This window comes from Parus major, chromosome 18 (assembly GCF_001522545.3).
Source record: "Parus major isolate Abel chromosome 18, Parus_major1.1, whole genome shotgun sequence".
NCBI classification, from domain to species: Eukaryota; Metazoa; Chordata; class Aves; order Passeriformes; family Paridae; genus Parus; species Parus major.
The window spans coordinates 8,315,596-8,330,541 of record NC_031786.1 but is presented as its reverse complement, the minus strand read 5'-3'; positions in this window follow the sequence as shown (position 1 = coordinate 8,330,541).

The following is a 14,946-nucleotide window of genomic DNA, read 5'->3' as shown; positions in this document are numbered from 1 at the left end:
AGCCTTTCTGCACACCCACAGGCATGAACAGAGCACTCCATACCGGGTGGAACTGGGCCTGGAGCGTGTGAGAGCCCAGATCGATCACAATTAAAAGGGGGACGATGCAGGAGTCTGGAATACTGATGTTTGCCATTTGTCTGTGTACACAAGGAACACATCTTTCACCAGTGTGGATGACAAGTTACCAGAAGGCGTGGTGAATTTTCCATTTCTCCAGCTGTCTAAGTAAGCACTGCAAGTGCTTTTTTGGAAGATGAATTTTAATCAAACAGGAATAGGGAGCTCAGTGTATAATTACTGTCAGAGCAGATCCTCAGGGACTTGCACACAAAGCCAAGTCATCAAGGATCAAATTGTCTTATGAACCTCAAGATCTGTTATTCCCTATGTGGCTTTCTTGTAGTATTCTAAAAAGTATTGATATTAAAATGATGAACAATGTAGAATCACAGGCTCATGGAATCACAGAATGGTTTAGGTTGGAAGGAACCTTAAAGCTCACCAGTCCCACCCCCTGCCACGGGCAGGGACAGATTCCACTGTCCCAGATTGCTCAGAGCTCCATCCAACCTGGTCTTGGACACTTCCAGGGGTGGGGCAGCCACAGCTGCTCTGGACAATACCTTGCACAGGTACTGCAGGTGCAAAATTTCCCCTCTGGAGCCATGTATGGCTCATGCTGAGCATCCCCAGCCATCTTAAAATACAGCTCCATGTGGCATTTTATTCTCTGCTTCGAATAGAACTTCATTCAGGTTTTCAGCACCTAATTTTAGAACTTCCTAACAAATTTTTCTGCTTGTTAGGAAGCAGACAGTAGCAGTCTCCGTGGTGAGGGCTGTTTGAGCAGCCATGTCCAATTTTTTTCCTTATAAAACCCTTGATCTTCTCCGTGAATAACCGGTGCTCCTTTGTCTGGCTGTGAAGGTCAGGGTGTATATGGTGGGCAGCTGAAGGCTGTTGCCTTGGCAAATTGAAAGGCAGCTCTCATTGCTCCATTCAGCTGTGACAGGATCCAAACTAAGCATTGTATGGACAAATGAGTGTTTGGTTCCCTGTTAGGCACCACTTTGTACATGTTGTCCTCCTAAAGTACCTCCTGGGTGGAATTTTATTGCTGAGAGTGAATTTTGAGTTCAGGATAGGGAACATGTGAAATGCTGCATCTGTGTCCTCGATGTGAGCTTTGGGCAGAGGGGCTGTGGAGGACAGGTCCAGCCTTTGGCTGACTTGGATTTTTGTTGTACAAGTTCTCCCTGCCCAGGTGGGCACTGATGTTTCTCGTGATATTCCTGTGTCCAGTCACCACATGGGTGATTCTCTTCCCGACAGAAGTGCAGGAAGTGAAAAGACTTAACTGATCACTTGCCAGAGTATCAGGAAAGCATTTTTCTTTGGCCAGGTTCAGAGGGAGACAAGGCCTTGCTGGAGTATTGGAGTGAGAAGGGCAGAGAGGAGGATATCTCTGGAGAAGCCTGGGGTGGGGTTTCTGAGATCCCAAGCATCTGCTGTCAGATGAGATGCTACATTCACCTCTTAATCCTAAAGGCAGAGGCTCAGTTATCACCTGCCAGTGGAATGTAAGGTTGCAGGGGAAGTGGATGACAGAGAGGTTTAGAAAGCAACTGCAGCTCAGTGTCCCACGGGAGAGCCAGAGGCTGATTTGGCTGCGTTGCTGACTCAATAGCAGATCCTTTCTCAGGTTACCACCCACTGGTGAATAATCCCTGCAGCCTGGCCATCGAGTCTCCCCTGAGCAATGTTTATGCTCTGCAGCATGCACAGGGCCTTGTCACTCTCTGAAATTGTCTCTGAGCCAGTCACCACCCGGGTGCAGGGATTATCTGAAAGCAGGGCATGGTCACACTGATGGCAGCAGGGTCACTCCTGAGCTGCTCAGATACAAGGAACAGCAAATCTGATCCTTGACTTTGTTAACATCTATGTTTACATCTGTCCTATAGAGTTGAGTATGCCCTTAAATTTAAATTTACAGGTGTACCTTATTACAAATTTTCTTTCCTCACTCAGATGTTTGAGGTGCAAATGTCCTAGCTCTGGAGGAGCCACTGGAGAGAACCCCCTGTAAAATCCCTGAACAGGAATGTGTAACAGGTTTCAGTCAGCATTATTTTCAGGAATGTAGTTGAATGGGTTTTAAAACCCCTCCCAGATAAAAAAGAACATAGGAGGGACTTGTACTTTTAATCCCAGCACTCCTGATGCCCTGTGAGGACACAGAGGTCCTGGCAGGGTGAGGTCTGGGGTGCCACATGGGTTTGTGCCTGCAGGGGATCTGCTCCCTTTGGAGGCAGTTTCAGACCAGTTATAGGAAGGCACTCTCAGGGTCATTGAGTCCAATTTTATGTCATTTCAGGCACCTGTGTGGCAGATATGAGCCCAGAGAATCTGCTCCTCACCTCTCGTGCATCCAAAGCCATCAAACATCTTTGGGGTGCTGCAAAAAGCCTGAGACCTTCAGTACTGAAAATTACACCTGGCAGAGAATACAGTGGCCACGGGAAAAAGTGAGGAGATCAAAGGTTTTGTCCTTGCTTTTTGCAGAAGATAAAGGGTGTAAATTGTGTGCTATTACAGCGACTTTCAGCCACTCTGGATTTTTAGGATCTTCTCCTTGTGTTAAAGCGTTTGAGATCATTTTACCATGGAAAAAAATACATATTAATAACCCCAAGTCATTTCCTGCAGAAACTCAAACCACTACCATTACACTTAGATGTGAATTCTTTCTCCTCCCCTGAAAGACAGAATTGTACACTGGAAAAATAAAAATCCTCTTCCTTTACCACGCATGTGAGTGCAAAGGAGAATGTCTTGGCTCCAGGGAGGTTTTTATTGTTACACAATACAGCATCTGCACAGACTGGGCACTGCAGTGATGGTGCCAAAGAGCTGGCAGAGATCTGACCTGGAGAGCACAGGGGGAGCAGCAGGTTTGATTTGGCAACCTGAGTTACCTTTTGTCTTGCTGGAGGAGCTCTGGGAGTCCAGTGCTCAGTGCAGTGTTGCTTTTGGTGCTTGATTTGTTTTTATTCAAGGAGGGAAGGCTTTAATTCCTGTGAAATGGCCTTTTCTATTGATGGAAAAATTAGAGACTTTGTATCTGCAGATTTCTCTCTCAAAGAGGGTTTGGCTCTTCCCACAGCCTAAACTCCACTTGGAGTGTGCAAAACCTACAGCACACTCATCTCCAAAACCCAGCCTGTTGTTAATAAAGAGCTTCAGATGCTGGAAACTCCCTTTTTTCTCCTGAGTTCTGTGATATTTCTTGGTCCACCCCTAGGAATTGCCTTCAGGTGAGCAGGCTGCATTTCATGAGCGCTGCTGGGATCTGCAAGGATGGTGCATCCAGCGTGGTGAGAGGGAAACTCTGCCCTGGTCTGGAGGAACAGTTAATAGAGTGGATGTTGTTTTGTATTGGTTTATAAGAATTATATAAAAACTCTTGACAGATGTGAGAAAAGGATGGAATCCCAAGGAATCTCCTCTTGCCAAAGAAACAATTCCTGGTCAAGCCTCGTGCTTGGTGTCTGGGTCAGAGCTCACTTGAGTCAGTGTGAGCTTTTTCCTGGATTTCAGTGGGCTTTGGAGAAAGCCATTGATTAAAAAACAAACAAGATCAGAGCTGGGTCCAGCTTTGGGGATGTTTGAACTGAGTGGTGGCTCTGGTTGGAGGCTGGCAACACAAGATCCTTTTAAAGGTGGATTATTTAACCTCCTCCAGCAGCAGCCACACTCAGAGCATCACAAAGCAGGGCTGAGAGCTCTCCAGGAGGGCTTTAACTCCTAGCACAGCTCTTGGGCTGAGGGTGATAGCTCTGTGTGTGCCTCAAAACCTCTGCTTAGTCAATTCTGTCCTCATATCTTCCTTCCCTCACAGGTTTCTTCCTCCTGAACTCCTCGGAGAGGTGCTTGGTGCAGGTGTGTGTGTGTTACACAGAAAAGGAGACCCAGCAGCACAGGACAGGGGATCTCACTGCTACCAATTTTATCTGTAAGCTGACTCTTGTCTCCACTTTCTAGTGCTTCTGGGGAAGCTGAGAACCATTTGTTGTATTTTCATTCTAATGTTTCTCTGGGTTAATTACATGAGGCTGTGTGTGGGAGTCTATCAGTGTCAGATGCTGCTGCTGAGGGGGGATTTCAGGCAGTGGAACCCCAGCTGTGTGGGTACTATGTCAGCTTCTGTGAGAGAACAGAAGTCCTCCTGATGTTTTCCTTTGGATCAGATTTTGCCTCTCCAGAGCTGTATTAAACTTGGTTCTAAAAGCCCTGAAATGGAGCAGAGGGTTTCTACTTCCAGCCCCAAAATCACCTCCAGAAGAGCTTTGTGGCAGCCCCTTTCTCAGCCAGGTCTCTGCAGGGCTGTGCTGCTGGCCGAGCTCTCTGGGCATTGCTGGGTTTCCTTTGTCTGGAGAAGCCACACAGTGCCACAGCTCTGTGTCACCAGCTGTCCCCAAGGACCCCCTCCTGCAGGTCCCTGTGCCACATCCTCACCGTGGAGGATGAAGACAAACAAGGCACTGGAGAGGAGCGGTGATAAAGGAAACACAGGGATTTGTTTGTTTATTGGGGGGCGGTTCGGGGCTAATTTTTTAAGTTCATGGCTACTTGTAGACAATCAGAAAATCAATGTTCATAAACTTGAAGCCTTAAGAACTAAGAATTAGGAGAGCAGCTTCTTCCCTGCAGGCTGCAGAGAGCCAGGTACATTTGCAATTCTTTGCTAAAAAGCTTGGGACTAGATCAGCATATATATGTAAAATCACTAATACTTTTATTACTGAAGACAGCCTAGGCCCCTACAGTTTGCCTAGAAAATGGAATATTTGATCCTTCCCCACTAATTGTATGTTTTTCTTGTCTCCTGGCAGTCGGCACAAAAGCTCTGAAGTACGTGACATACGACAAAGAGAACACCCAAATCTGCTGTGCCATATGATCAGCTCACATTGCAGTGGGCATGTTCCTGGCTGCACAGAGCCTCCCAGCCATCACACAATTCCCTGCTTCCTGATGGGAATGTGTGCCTCTGCTTTAACTCTCTGCAGTAAGTCACAAGTACTTCCTCCCAAAGCCATGGCAATGTTGTGTTTAAATCTAAAGGTTAAACCTTTAGATTTAAAGGTCTGGGCACTGCTGTTGTTGAGACAGGTCCAGGAGAGAGGCTTGGTTGATGCATCCTTCCCCAGGGTGGGGTTTGGTGTAAGGAGCACAACTCTCAGGGTGAGTTGGGATTTGCAGAGTGAACATTGAGCACAGCTGTGCCAAAAGATGTGAATCCCCCTTTTTCCCATTTGGGTGAGGGGTGTGGTGCCAGGGTGGGTTCTGTAAAGAGCTGTCCAAGCTTTTCTCATCCTCCCTTCAGCAAATTTTCTGCTGGCTGTGCTGGTCAGCCCTGAGCCAGGGATGACTGCCAGTGTCACCCTGGCCGTGGTGACACAGGGATGTGCAGCTGCAGTGCACAGACACAATCAAATGGTTCTTTGGAGCAATAACTGACATCAGCCACTTCAGTCACCTCTGCAAGATCAAGAGCAAGGCGTGACAAAAAGAGAGGCCAGATGATACAAGCTGGTTTATAAAGCAAAGGCTTTATTATTTGCCGTGAGCCATCAGCAAATCTTTGACAAGAAAGTGCTTCCATCAAAGCTCAGCGTTATTAAAAGAGGAGATTTATCTTCAGCAGGATTTTCCTGCACTGGACTCAAGGGGAGAAATGAAAGATAAACATCACTGTGACAGGCAGAGTCCAGGGAGGGGAGCCTGGTCAGTGCAGCTGAATTGCTGCAGGCTTTTTGTCCCTGTTGGTGGGGAGCGGAGGGATGAGATGCAGGGCTTGGAGAGAGGAAACTCTGTGTGAACACAGGAAAATGCCATATAAATCTCGGGGGGGTTTTGTCAGGCTGCCAAATTCAGCCTTTTTGCCCCCATTAAGTGCAGCTGCAGGATGCTCTGGGCAGAGTTGAGGCTCCTGTACCCTCCTCCTGTCAGTGAGCTGCAAACACACCCCCAGTGAGGTGAGAGCAGGCTGTGCCTCTTTGGCCCGGGGTACAGAAATCTGTGTTTGCAGATTCTGGGCAGAGACACAGTGAGTGCATTCATCTTTTCAAGAGATACACCTGGGCTTGGAAGCAGGACTGCTGCTTAGTCCTGTCAAGTGTTGCAGGAGAGGTCCTGTACTTGGAGCTACAGTTAGAAATAGAAATATCTCTAAGTTTTTGAAAATAGGGCCAGGAGCCTGTCTATGTGAGGTGTGGCACCTTGGGAAGAAAAGATGGGAGGTGGTGTTGGAGTAAGGAATTGGATCTCACAGGTTTTCATCACTGCCACCCATTAGGGGGTGGATTTTCCTGCTGAAGTGCAGGAAAGGGGCTGGGATCCCTGTGCCTTCCCCAGAGCAGGGAGGGTGGATGTGTGGGGACACACCTGCCAAGCAGCAGCTCTACCTGCCAGCCCCAGGGGAGATTTCACTGCTGACAAAGGGCCCTACACTGTACCCCAAACAGCCTGGATGGCAGATAGGTAAAGAGAGGTTCTCTACTAGGGGGTATAATCAGCTTTTCTCTTCCAGGGTTCAGGCTGGTGAGCTGTGGGCTGAAGCATCTTTCCCAAGTGAGAGAAATAGCAGGAAGTATGTTGTTTTTCACTTTCCAAAGACCTGTTTTCCCCCCACCCCTTCCTAAACTCAGAAACCTTCCTAAACTCAGAAACATCTCTCCATTGGGAGCGTGGAGTTGAAAAAAGGTGGGAGAGTATCTGACAGACCTGCTGGGATTCAGGGTGGGCTTCCAGGACTTTTCTTAGGTATTGGTAAAACACTGAATGCAGACACTGATTGTTACCACTTGATTCTCCCAATCTTCACGTTGCCAGTGGCTCTGGGGCTGTTCTCTGCACTGACACTTTGAATGAACTCACCACTGCAGGAGTATTTGTCTCCCAGAGATGTTTGCTCGTGTCTGGCTGTTGTGGTGGCACTTGAGCTGAAGGTGTCACCTCTGCTCAGTCCTTGAGGTGTCACAGCTCTGCTGCTCAGCTGAGATCCAAACACGTCTCCTGAACCTCACACATCAATTCTGCCTTTAAAGGAAGGAAGAAGTGTGACAGAGGGATTTCATGGTGAAGGGAAAAAACCCCTTCCAATCCCTGTGATAGTGCTCAGAGAGGCAATTCCATCACTCCTAGAAAGATGCCAATGCAAAGGTCTGTCCAAGCTGCTTCATGTAGCAGGGCTGGAGAATGGCAGCAGCACATAAATTCTGCATTGAAACACTAGAAAACCTCAGAATTCTTGATTTAGATCAAAGTCCACTTTGAAAAGAGGGTTTAGGCATTTTTTAAATGTTACTCTATCTGTGTTATGTGCTATTTCCCCTTCCAATGGAAGCTGTCTGCACTGCATTATGTAGTAGGCTCTTGAAAGCATAACTAGTTATGTAATTATTAGAATTATATTTGCATTCCCAACTAGGCTGTATATAACTAGTATGGTAATACATGCTAATTAAATACCAATTAATCATTTTAAAAAATGAGATCCGAATCTATAGAGCTATCACAGATGTAGTAAATACTCATTGCTTATGAAGAACTAATCAGGTGTGTTTTAACATGCAGCCCTAGTCCTATATAAACACATTGTGCCAGTTATTTGGAGCAGATTTAATGTGCTTTTTATTCATATTGCACAGATACTGACTGAGTGGCAATCACTGTAATGTATTTGACTACTTTTATGTCAGTTCACATTAATGCTTCCAACTGTTCACACTGGGATGAGTTGTCTCCCAACCATCAGAAAATGCCCAAATTTAGTAAGTTTTACCCTGTGAGGTAGAAGGGTTTCCTCACCCTATATCAAGCCAGGCAATCCAGGTAGGCTGATGAAAAAAAATGTGTAATTTGAGGCTGTTTGGTTCTGGCAGGATATCTTCCATCTCTTCATCTGCAGGCTTGAGAAACTCTGTGGAAGAGAATCAATGTCCCCATCAAGCTGAGATGCTTCTGATTTAAGAACCATTGAGAGTTTCTGCTGCCAGAGGCAAACAGGCTTTTGTGAACTCAGTCTCTGGTATAAGTTTCTGCTCCAAGTTTAGAGTTGTGCTATAGACCTGGGGGGGATAAGCCCAAGCTGAATTAGCTGAACATGATGTCTGCTGCCTGTTTAACCTGGCAATGAGCCCAGGGAAAGGCTGGCAGGGTGCAGCAAGCAGGGCACTGAAACCAAGGAGTCCCTGGGCACCCTGGCTGTGAGAGGCTGTGCTTGCTCAGGGCTGAGGACACTCAACACTTCCCATGAGTATGGCTTTTGGCTTGCAAGGGTGTTTTCCAAACTTTTGCCATGCTGGGAGTTTGAATTTGATTTTTTGATTGTTTTTTTGTGTTGGAAGACATGTTCATGACAAAATCCCAGGGTGATTGAGGAGTGGCTTGGGCCGGGCAGGGTCTGGGCAGGAGACCTGGTGATGTGGGAGGTGCATCCCTGTTCTGCACCTCCCCACTCCTGCTGGGCTCCACCACATCTGGCACCTCTGTCACACCCTCCAGGGAGCCTTTTCCTGCATTGAGGCCAGGGCTGAGGCTCCCACCTGGCAATTTCCCCAAATGACCCCACCTCAGGGTCCAGGAACATCTGCAGTGCTGGCTCTGGGTGCTCTCTGCTGTCCCCAAGGGAGGGCAGAGCCAGCTGAGGGGACCAGGGCACATGGAGGAAGAGCAGGAAGAATGAGGAGATAATTAAGAACTGGGATGCTGTGAAATTAGGAGTGGGGTACCAAAGTCTGGGTATTTTGTGCCTACCCCAACAATTCCCAAAGAAAGTTCTGTGGCTCCTGAGGCACGTTCACCTCCAGTAGATCTGGAGGTTTCTTTAGAACAGAAAATCTGTTTTACACAAATTCTATGGGCTCCCAGGGCAAAAGTTTAGCAGTGACAGAATTAAGGGTTTGCCTGCAGCCTCTGTTAATTGACTGAACATTTCTTCAGTAATTCTTTCATGTAGTTCAAGTAGTTTCTAAGCTCTGATGTATTTGCTGCCAATAGAAATGTCTCCCAACACCCTACAGCCCAAAACTGAGCTGGATTTGGGGAGAATACATTTTTTTTAAATTTTATTTCCTACCTTTTAGAAGTATCTGTAACTTTTGGTTACTTGTTGCATCATTTAAGGGTTCCAGCATCAAGATAGTTTGAATTTTTCCTTCCTGCTCTTCTTCTTAGTTTGTTCCTCCTCACTTTTAGCTCACTGATTTTCAGGGCTTTACCTTTAACTTCTGGAGCTGGTGACACCTTAAATGGATTATATCAGCTCATTTGGTTTCATTTAGAAACCAATCAACCCAAATTATCTTCAGTGCTATGTAATAAAACTAAGTTCAAGCATTTCTTTCAAAGTGTTTTCCTGAGGCACTTCTGTGAGCTCAAGCTGTGCTGCACTTACAGGACAATTTGGGTCTGAAGCTCACTTGAGAGTTCATCAGCAAGGTAAGAGAGCACTAGTAATTATTCTAATTTCCAAGTCAAGATATTTGTTTGGCAGAATGGCTCTGTGCTTCCTTTAAAGTTTCTGCATCTCTTTTTTTTTCTTTCTTTATCTTTTTTCTTAATAACTAGGTATAGGAAGGGTAGATATTCAGTTTGATGTCATTTACTCTCTTGATCATGTAGTTTCTCAGCAGAGAAATACAAATTTGCTATTCCTAATAGCAAGGTTTTTCTCCCTGCATATTGACAAGAAAAAATGCCATTTTACAAAAAGCACAGTTTAGATAGCTCTGGACAAAACCCAGTCTGGGTGCTGGAATGAGGAGCAGAAACAGGTGTGCTCTTCACTAAATAATAAATGTATAAAAATGATGGGGGTGTTAAAATCGTTGATTGCAGTAGGTGCCAAACATAATTCTGCATCCTGGGTAGGTTTTTGTTTTAGAGAGCTTTGTCTGGCTTTTGAACCCTGCCAGGCTCAGAAAAGGGGCTGGTGGTGATGGCAGAAATAGATATTTACAGGATTTGAGCAGGCAGGTGTGACCCTGACAGCAGCAGTGGGTGAGGCAAGGACAAACCTGGCACATGTCAGCTCCTGACACAAATCAATCCCTGCTGGGCACTTCAGGGCAGCCTCTGGTGGATCTCCTGGGAAAATTGATGTGGAGCCTTTGAGTCCCTTGCTGGTTTGTGAGCTAATTCCTGTCCAGGACTGCAGTGAATGTCAAACCAGTCCCAAAGAGCAGCAAAACCCAGTCTAAAACACCAAAGTCAAAGCTGATGGGGCTGGTCTGGGATAGAGTTCACTGCAGAAAACAATGCTGAAGCAAATTTCTGAGTATGGGGAATGTAATTATGCTGCTTCTTTTCAAAAGATAAATGGATGATGTTAAGTGTCATCACAGGCTTCTCTCATTAGGCTAAATTCACTCCAGAGTGCTTTTCTATTCAGAAGAACATTATGTGGAATAGAAAGTGCTCAGCCACAAAGCAAGCTATAAAAAGGTTAATGATTTTAAGCCAAAGTAACATATAAGCAGTGATAATGTTACAACTTGTGCTATTCCATTTTTCTGTGGCAGTGCACATCTGTTTATTTCATTTCAATGCAGGTTTTGGTCTCGTAGGAGAGCTCTGAGTCTGGGACCTTGGGTACTTGACTTTGCTTTTGTGCTGGGTATTTCAAAGGCCTGCAGCCTGCTACTGGGATTGAGGTTTTTAAGGATTTGCCTCCTGGTTTTAAGGAATAATGAGCATCAATGGAATTAATGGGTACTTCTTAAAAATTAAAAAAAAAAACCCAAAGCAATCTTGATTCTGCCCTTTGAAGAAGTTTGGGCTCAAAATGCCTCCCACTGCTTTTTAAGTTGCTGTGTCTCATTGAGGATGATGGCAGCTGGGACAAGAAGCAAACCTACTCCTAATATCAGATATAAGGAAGAAATTCTTCCTTGAAACAGATTCCCAGAGAAGCTGTGGCTGCCCCTGGATCCCTGGAAGTGCCCAAGACCAGGCTGGATGGGGCTTGGAGCAGCCTGGGGCAGTGGAAAATGTCCCTGCCCATGGCAGGGGTGAAACAAGATGGGCTTCAAGGTCCCTTCTAATCCAAACCATTCTTTGATCCTGTGATAAGGAGAAGAGTGGCTTGTCACGAGACCCTCCAGGCCTGAAGGGCTGAGGGGAAGGAGAAAATGAGAGAAAACTCTGCATTCATTCTGTCCAGCAGCCTCACTTGTGAGGATTTTTCTCGTGCAGTTTATATTGAGAAAAGTGTGGCAGAAGAAAGACTCAGCTGTAAATAAACCCAAGTTTGAGCTGGAGATCATCCTCCAAATGTGGCTCCTGTCACTCCATGTGATGAGTCCTGTGCTGAGCATGGCTCATGCTGCTCGTGATGAGCTATTTCAGGAGAGCTGGTTCCACCAGCAGGACTCTGAGGCTCGCTGAAGGCATCAACAAAAGGTGGTGAGTGGGGCTCTGGAGCTGGCTGAGGGATGGGCCAGGAACAAGGCTGGGGCTGGCCTTGTTAATTAACCCCAATATGGAAATGGACCAAAATTTATAACTATGGAAATGGAGCAGAACTGATCCAAGTGGGAAACTCCTGAGCCAGGGCCCATCCTGGCTGCAGCCACGGCCGGGCTCTTGCAGTGCCCAAGGTGCATCCTTGGAAGGGCTTTTAATAAATCCCTGCTTTATTCCTTTAACCCTGCCCAGCCCCTGCTCCAGGAGCCTCCCAAGGCATCACTCTGGGGTCGATGGCTTTTTCTGGAGTGGGGAGGAAGAGCTTGCCCAGAATAAATTTGACACAGTGGAACAAAGTGTTCCCCAGAAATGTGTTCTACAGCCAGGAGAGCAGCAGCCTCCCTGCCAACTGAGGGGCCTGCTGCAGGAACACTTTGGCAAGGGGATAAAATTATAGCCAAATTTGTGCTAAGCAGCCTGGTGGTGGGAGGCTGGATTATGCAATGTTACTGATACTCAAAATCCATTATCTGCTGCAAAGAATTTCTGAATGAAACGAATTGGTAGAGCAGATAGCTCTTTGTTTTCTTCCTGTCCACTCCCTTTCAAAAGCTGTGCAGTCAAACACCTCCATTCAAATTCTTTGAAGTTGAGAAGACCAGGAGGACAGAGCCTGTAATGGACCTGAGAACAGGGTTAGAAAATGAACTCTTGCATTGCCAGAAATTCTTGGATTTGTTGAGCCTTGGTCCTGGAATGGATAAGCCAGGAAGCAAGCCTGAGAAAAAGAGGAAAAATATGATATCCTTTCCCTTCATCATGCACTTCTGTGAGTGTAGTCATTTCTGGGAGAGGTATCAAGAGTTACAGCTGCTCTCAGCACTGCCAGGTGGGATGAGTGAAAGGCAGAATCATCACCATGTAGAAATTGGTTGTGCCTTGGAAAGAGTGATCACAGCTCAACAACGGTGTTCAACTGCATTTGTCAATGTGCTGTGTGCAAACAAGAATTGTGCCTGATTGCCTGGCTGGAAAAAGAAGGAAATATGGCTGATTTTCTCTCACTGGGGGTAATTTTGGCCTCACAAGGTTGAATTTTGATATTATTCAGGGTGTATTTAAGAACACATCTGTCTTGTCCTTCTTACAGTCTTGTTCTAGGAACGAGGGAGGGCTGAGCTTGGGCTGCAGATGCCATGAAGGGGTTGGAGGTGAAAGGGAAATGTTGTTTTTTGTACCTCCTGGAGCCCAGGAGAGCTGAGGAACAGCAGCAGCTGCTGGAGATGTTTTGTGTTCTGCTGCTTTTCAAGGTCCCTCATAGCTGGACACAGACTGTTCCCTTCACCAGCCTCAGCTGCTCATTCAGCAGGGGAAGTGATGATATCCAGCACAAATGAACCCTCAGAGAACAGGGAAGGAGAAATTGCAGCCCAGGCCTGGATATTGTCTGTGTTGCTGCCTCTGAGCCTTGAGGAGTCCATGTGGACTGGAGGTGGTGCCAGTGCACTCAGTGCCCTGACTTTTCATTTTGGGCTTTGAAACCACCTTGAAATTCCTCCCCCAGCTTGCACAGGTGAGGGGTGTGTACAGCTGGGGATGTGTGTGGTGCTGTGGGGACAGTCTGTGCTTACAAGTTTGGATGTGGAGCTGTCCTGGACTAACACAAACCCCTTTTGGCTCAGACTTTTGCTGTCCTGTTTCCTCCTGGCTGCTCTGCCAGTGGAGGGGAACCTTCCCAGGGTTTGCTCCTCTGGCACTCTGTGGAAATTTGGACCAGCTCCTTCCCCCTTCTGCATTCCCAGAGCAGTTCCTAAACAGAAACATTCCTGCTCTGAATTCCCAGTGCCACTTTGGCAATGCAAGTCTTGGGTTTTCCATATTCCTTCTCTGCATTTTGTTTCCTTTCACCTTTTGAGTTTTTTCCTCCTTCCCTGAGGGAGTGCTTATGTTCTCAGATTAAAAACAGAAGTCCATTCAGTTTTCCATGAAGGTTAATTTATTAAAAATATCATTTTAGTATCCTTTCACTTTGTACTTTACAAATAAAAAATATTTATTTTACTAAAACCACATATTTCTGATGGAGAAATGTCTGGGCATTAAAAAAATCAACCTCTGTCCAGTAGTTTCAGTATATAAATATTTCTGTGGTACAATCATGATTTTATGGAGCAAAGCAACCCGAGATAACCACTGAAGTTCTTAATTTTAACTGAAGTTAATGAATTATAAGATTATTTTAGCTGAGGTGTGAAATTTTCATGCACTAGAGCCTCACTGCAGCCTCTTGAATCCTAGAAATGTTAGTGTTTAAGCTTCAAAATATGGGCATTTTCAATTTTTAATTTTTATTTTTTATTAATTCAGTAAAAGAACAGTTGAAATTAGGTAAAACCTTGCTAGGGTTTCATGAGAAGCTGCTCCTAAACAGCAAAGCAGTATTTTGTAGTTGCTTCCTCTTAGATGAAGCAGCTCTGAGGTGCTCTGAATTGGAGAATTTTAGACCTCAGTTCTTGGGAGCCAGTTGCTCCATCATGAGCTTTCCAGAGCAGACAGGCATGAAAAGCCCAAAGGAAAAGCTCTGGAACAAAACCTGTCAGGTTGTGATGTTCTTTGACACTCAAAATGCTCTGAGAAAATATTTTGTTCTGAAAGAAAATAATAATAATAATAAATAATAATAAATAATTAATAAATAATAATGTTTTGGAATTGTTTTTGGGTGTTTAGTGTGGAAGACAAGAGAGGGAGATGTGTTGTTCAGGGATGCAGAGTCTCACCTCTCTTGGAGTCCATGCTGCAAACCAAATCTGAGCTGATAGGAGGAGTTATTTGAGCACAGGGCTATCAGTCTTTAACCTCCCTGTCCTGGAAGAGCCCTTGGCAGTCACCTCCAGGTATTAAATCAGGCTGTCAGCTCCCATAGGTCTCTCCAACAAGGCCTTAGGGGCTCTGCAGCCACGAGCCAGACAACCCAGTAAAAGCCAAAATATTGTTGGCAGAGAAGGATTAGAAAGCAAAAGAAATGATGGCTGGAGTGTGAAGGAGACACTTCCTCTCTGGGATGTGGTTTGCTGCCTCAGTCACTCTGTGTTTTCCTGTTCCTCCCTGCCACAGTTGTCACCCCTTCTGGAGCACAAAATCCCTTCTCAGATTCCAGGAGCCTCTTGGTCTCTCACAGGTCTGTCTCCTCATGACACTGCTGTGAATACAAAGGGCTCCCTGCTTTATTTTCTCCTGTTTTCTTCCCTCACAGCCACTGCTGAACAGAAATTAGATATTTATGTGACACAGTGCTTGGGGAGCAGCTCCCAGGGTGTCCCTCCAGCAGTGCAGGTCTGCTCTGATCTGTGTCCAACCCCAGCATGACCCTGCTGGCAGAGATGGTGGGACCTTCCAGAAGATGGAAAATGGTTCTGGAGCTGGTGTGGTGTCAGGAATGGGTTCTGGAGCTGGTGTGGTGTCAGGAAT